This window comes from Hyposmocoma kahamanoa, unplaced genomic scaffold, assembly GCF_003589595.1.
Source record: "Hyposmocoma kahamanoa isolate Upper Pololo Valley unplaced genomic scaffold, ASM358959v1 93082, whole genome shotgun sequence".
NCBI lineage: Eukaryota > Metazoa > Arthropoda > Insecta > Lepidoptera > Cosmopterigidae > Hyposmocoma > Hyposmocoma kahamanoa.
In genome coordinates, this window is record NW_020654823.1 from 9,092 (window position 1) to 15,000 (window position 5,909).

Below are 5,909 nucleotides of genomic sequence, written 5' to 3' on the forward strand. Positions count from 1 at the left end.
AACATTACGGTGTAAGGCATCGAAACTTGTCTTGTCATATCTCAACGGTAGAATTCAGAAAGTAGAGATAAACGGAGTGACTTCTTTCGGTTCTCCGGTAAAAATGTCAGCGTAGTGAACGAGCAGTAGCTTAAATGTGACGTTATCAAGTGTAAATTTATTTTACCTATGGAATAAATAATCTTCGACTTTGACTTTGAGCGTCTCACGTGTGCCATAGGCAGGCATAGGCTGGGCATAGTTATTTTTATTTTATCAGAACTCAGTCCGCCATTTTTGCTTTATACGGTATAATATATTCTTTCACGCAAATTCTCTAAAATCGTAGACAAATGCCTTGTTGTGCTGTTTTGGAGTGCAAAAATGATAGCCTCGCCAAAAATATTACCCGTGTGGTATTCTGTATCATCGGTCTTATTTTAGTAAATTTTCCGTTTTCTATATAATGAATTGTATTTGTACTGTGACAAACCAAAGTAAACATTATCCCAATGCACTATGGTCGAGTTTTATCTTTTGGGGAACTGAATTTTCCCTGTTCGCTACAACTAGCGAACATTTGTTAATTTAAAAATTTATTAAAAGAAGAGATCTGTTGCCGAGAAAATACTACTTTCTATTTGTTCAGATGTTAGTCGTCCGTTGTAGTCCAGCTACTGGCCGCAAGATGGCAGCTCGTTGCATAAAATTTCAATATAAAATCAAAATGTAACTTACTATAAAGATATTGAACTTTCAGCGATATAATGACTGGGTAAAGTTTAAATTATATAACAGTCCATAATTTGTTGCATCTTTTTAAATCAGAAACTACGACCAATCATTATCAAGATTTCGTTAAGTTTATCATTCATTTCTTTGGTATATTTTGGCGACAACGGTTCTGGTAGTAATCGAGGCTTAAGGAACTTCCATTGTTTTTATTCTGCCGTGGTCGAGGAGCAAACGTTGTTCAGGTTTTCATATTGTAATTTAGTTCAGACGTAGCTTGGCATAAATGCTCTTTTACCTGGCGGCGCAGGAGCCCAAAAGGAGTAAAGTTTTTAAATGTAGTTACCGAAAGTTGAAAGACAAGTTGTCAGCGACAATTTTGAAAATTTCGAATAAAGTTATTCTAAATTTGGATTTAAATAATGGAATGATTTAAAAAAACCTTTTAATTTAAACTTGACACAGACAACACACATCGTTGGTAAACCGAAGAGTACTAATATATTTTAATTTCAAACCGAGATAATGTAACACAAGTAGTATTCTATTGCAAACGAATAATTGTGGCCAGCGTGCAATTACAGGCGCTGTCTTACACCGCGATGCAACTGACAAAAGAAAATCAGAAAAGTGAAGCAGAGCCTGGATCAATCCGTCTACATCTCTCGCGAAACCAATAAAAAATAAAATATAAGTAAATTAATCCAAAATGTTGCCTAAAATAATCACCCCATAGGTATTATCTCGTATTGACCTATGACTCTGTTGTATGGTCAAGCTATATAAAGTGTGGTATCACATTTTCCGCAAATATTTTTAAATAATCATTACTCTGTCCTGTTTTACTGTTAACTTAGTTAAAATATTTAAATAAGATGAAAATTGGTCTTCACTTTTTTATATTGTTCCATGTTTTCTACGTCTCTGCAGGTACGACCATTTATTTACTCACAAATACTTTTTATGTTGTTTAAATGTTCTTTTTGGTTTAATTACTTTTTAATTAATTACTAATAATTACTAATAATAAAAAATTCCTAATAATTATCACAATTGATAAACAACGGCTAACAATAGTTACCCATCCAACGACTAGAACCCGTGAAATATATAGTGGTAAACTTATAGTTTTGTGCACTTAATAAACAATCTGTTATTACGTTCTTTATCTTACAGCACTACATCTCAACGGTACCGGAGAAGAATGTCTACGACTGTTTGAAGGTACGTATGAAAACTTATTGTCTACTCTATAAACCCGACTAAGAGCGTGTCGAACACATCATACATTCCCGTTCAAGTTTATTTTATTTATTTATTTAGGACATCTTACAAAACATACACAAACAATTTGACGATATCGTGGCTCGAGTTTTTGTGTTGTTTCATTTACAAGTTGCAACGACATGCGTTTATACATTGGAGTATTAAAACAACTTAAAGTAATTGACTACTTACAAATTAACTGTTTAAGGTCAATGTTACAGCTATTTGTTGATTACTCTACGTGTCAACACAACACACAACAATAACACAATTTTGTTATTACAACTTTAATTATTATTACAAAAGTATATGGATGCATTTAAAGGAAGTACGTATTTTAAATATAGTAAATTATGTACAAATAAATGTATGTTCATGTGAGTGGCGACCCAGGTAGTAGCCTTTAATAAAGTAGCCTTTTTAATTCGGCTTTGACTTTATTTCACTGTCAAATTTTAACGCCAAGCCGTTGTAGTTTTTTGCCAGTCTGTTGATGGGGGAATTTAGGCCAAGATTACTACGGGAAGGGGCGACATAAAACAGGAAGTATTTTGAAAGGGAATTAAATTTAAAATTAAACAGTAATTGGGGACAATCTATTACACCATTTGTAGTTTGAAATAGAAATGTTTGATCGAGGAATTGCCTACGTTGTTTCAGACTTTGCATATTGAAATAATTTAAACGGGTGTTATAAGAATGAAATTGTTTAGCTTTCTTGCAATGGTGAGCCAAATGATACAAGAAACGCTTTTGAACCCGTTCAATCATGTTCGAATGAATCTCATAGAAAGGTGACCACACTACACTTCCCTACTCAAGACCAGATCTGACTAGGCTGTTGAAAATACTTATTTTAGTAGATGTATTATAAAATCTTTGCCATTTCTAAATACAAAGCCAAGATACACATAGCCTTTAGAGGCAATTTTGCTAATATGTTCTCAAACTTTAATTCCGAATCAAATGTTACACCCAGATCCCTTACGATACTGATTGTTGTTATGCGCTTATCATGTACTTTATATTTATTGTTTTGAATGTTTTTGCTTCGAGTAAAATATATATGATAACATTTTTCTACATTGAGTGTCATTTTATTAATTGCGCACCACTCGGCAAGCCTAGACAGATCATGTTGAAGATGAACAGGATCCGAGGTAGATTCTAAAGGCTTAGCTATTTTGAGATCATCGGCGTAAAGGTAAATGTAAGATTGTGAAAAACAGGCTGTTATGTTATTGATAAACATATTAAAGAATACTGGGCCAAGATGTGATCCCTGAGGAACTCCCGAGGATGTCGAGAAAGGGTCTGATGTAAAACCATTTAAAACCACCTTTGAAGTCCTGTCCTCCAGATATGAGGAGCACCAATTTAGAAAGCAGCCACTGATACCAAATGCGGATATTTTCCTTAAAAGAATGCCATGGTTAACTTTGTCGAATGCTTATGAGAAGTCTGTATATATTACATCTACGGGGACGCGCTTATCAACAGATGTGATCAAATCTTTTAAAAAAGAAATTAAATTGGTTATCGTGGAGCGCCCTTGGATGAATCCATGTTGTTTGGAAGTAATCTGCTGTTTGATGTGCCAAGAAAATACGGGACATAACAATAGGACAATAACAAAGATTCAAATCGTTTATCAAATACCGGTAGAATTGACATAGGCTTATAATTTGTTGTATTCTTCTTCTGATTTAAGAATTAGCTTTTTTCTGTGCAATAGGCGCTAAGTTGTAAATTCATGATTATTAAACTGTTATTATGTTTACTTTTTTGTCAATAAATGAATATCTTTGATACAGAGTTTGCTATAGTTGTTGTTGACAGTATTAAAACTAAGAAATACAGTCCAAAGTAGTTATGTGTACATAATACTACACAAGTGGTTCACAAGTTAACAGGGACTCCAAAACGACTGACAGCGAATATCTCGAGACTGGAACATTTACCGTATGTTAGCCACGGCAGTCAAGTTAAAGTTAAGTTTAAGTTAAGTAGTGAAGTTTGTTTAAATTCTTTGATATTGTTTTGTATTTGATAAACAAAAAGAAAGGTCCCTGCAAAATAACAGCCTGCGAGAATTAAGTTGTCCATGGATAACGGCTTCATGAGTTCGGTCTTCACCGCGCCTGCCGCTTGCTGCTCCTGAGAAAGAACCTCTCATCTTTCTAAGATCTGGGCTCCTCATTTCTTTCGGTCACATGGGTTCCTGGCATCCAGGACAGCCCGCCGCACCAATGTCTCTGTATTTGAGGAACTCAAGATAGAGATTGTACTGCGTCTGTTTTCAATCTGCATGCAGTGTGGATAAGTTATTTTGGACACGTGTCACGTAGAGATGTTGATAACCTGGAGCGTTTGATGGTGACAGGAAAGGTGGAAGGAAAGTGACCTAGAGGCAGGAGTCCCAAATGGTGGTCGGATCAGATCTCTGAACAACTGGAGCTACCTGTCAGCGCCGCATTCCAACAGGCGACTGAGGCTAATAATTAGCACGATGAAGTGAAGTCACGATCCTCAGCAGTGAGGAAGCGACTAAGAAGGAGAAGAAGCTTGACATCAGCTACATATATTATGTTCTTCGACTCGAGTAGGAATGTTTCGCTTCGTCAGTCCAATGTACACTCGCAGTCAAGCTTATAAACTCCTGCATACGTTATGGCCCTGTAAGGAGCCCCAAACGTTGGCTGGTTTGAAAAAACAAATAAACGCGATTTCGATCCTGAAAAGTAGTTTATCTTCCACTAGAACTTTTTACTAAATTTATACCTTATTTAAAAGGAAATTGGAAATAAAACACATCAATAATTAGTACTGCAGTCTCATGTATATTGATATACGAAGATATAGTTTCATTTCCAATCGCGAAAACCTAGGAACTCGATATCTTTAAGGTCGAGTATTTGAATGTGAGACTAGGTTTTAGGCTTTTTTGAGTGCGGGGGGCCGGCCCTTGCGTTTCGCAATCCACATGCTGGAAATTGATAGAGTATAATATTTACTTTCGGTGTAACTAATTACAATTGTAACTTTTTTATAAAAAAAATCCGACCTCAAAAGTTCATGGAATTACACATCTTGGCCAAGTTTTATTGTATCCGTTACCGGAAAGTGTGCGAAATCGGATTCATCCCCCGGTTTACCACCCTTAGACGTGTAATATTTTCTTCAAATTTAAATGGGACCAATACTACGGTATCCTCTTTCCAGTAGAAAAATAATCATTAAAATCAGTTCACAAATGCCGAGTTATCGCGTAACATACATCCAAAAAGTACAATCGAATTGAAAACCGCCTTTTTTGAAGTCGGTTAAAAATATAACAGACGTGATAAAATTTGACACAGATCCAGCGTTGACAGGCGCTGGACGGCAACCAATGGGGCAGCGGGCGGCGCGACGTGTCGTTAAACCGCTGGACAATTTTCAAATTTTGTGGCAAATGTGGCTTACTGGCGGATGCAATCACGAATAGACAAAAATCGCACAATATCACTAATAGAGTCACTGAGTTCATCAAAACTCAATCTAATCATAAATCTTTCGTGCTTTTTTTCTACTGATGCAATTGAAGTTGAGTCTATTCTGCTTGGTTTGAGGTTGGATTCAGCAGTTGGGTGGGATAACATTCCAACCAGCTTCTTGAAAATGGCTAAAGACGTTATTTGGTTGGTTGGTCCTATTACCCACGTCTTTAATCGTTGTCTAGATACTGGAGTATTTCCTACAGTGTACAAACGTGCACAGATTCATCCAATATACAAGGCAGGGGATAGAGACAGTGTTCACAATTACAGACCCATATCTGTTCTACCAGCTCTTTCAAAATTCTTGAAAAAATTATAAACAAACGACTTATATACTACCTCGAAGATGAAAAAGTTATTTCTGACTCACAGTTTGGCTTTAGAGCTGGTAGA

General features: G+C 35.9%; 1 long non-coding RNA gene across 1 annotated transcript in view; it reads left to right on the top strand.

Annotated features, from left to right (window-relative positions):
• Nucleotides 1-1,544: 1,544 nt before the first annotated feature.
• The window catches only part of LOC113237704, a 6,137-nt gene continuing 1,772 nt past the window's right edge, over nt 1,545-5,909 (top strand). Inside the window, exons 1-2 of the long non-coding RNA XR_003311059.1 lie at nt 1,545-1,641; nt 1,888-1,935. This is a non-coding gene — a long non-coding RNA (uncharacterized LOC113237704). The remainder of the gene's footprint in view (nt 1,642-1,887; nt 1,936-5,909) is intronic.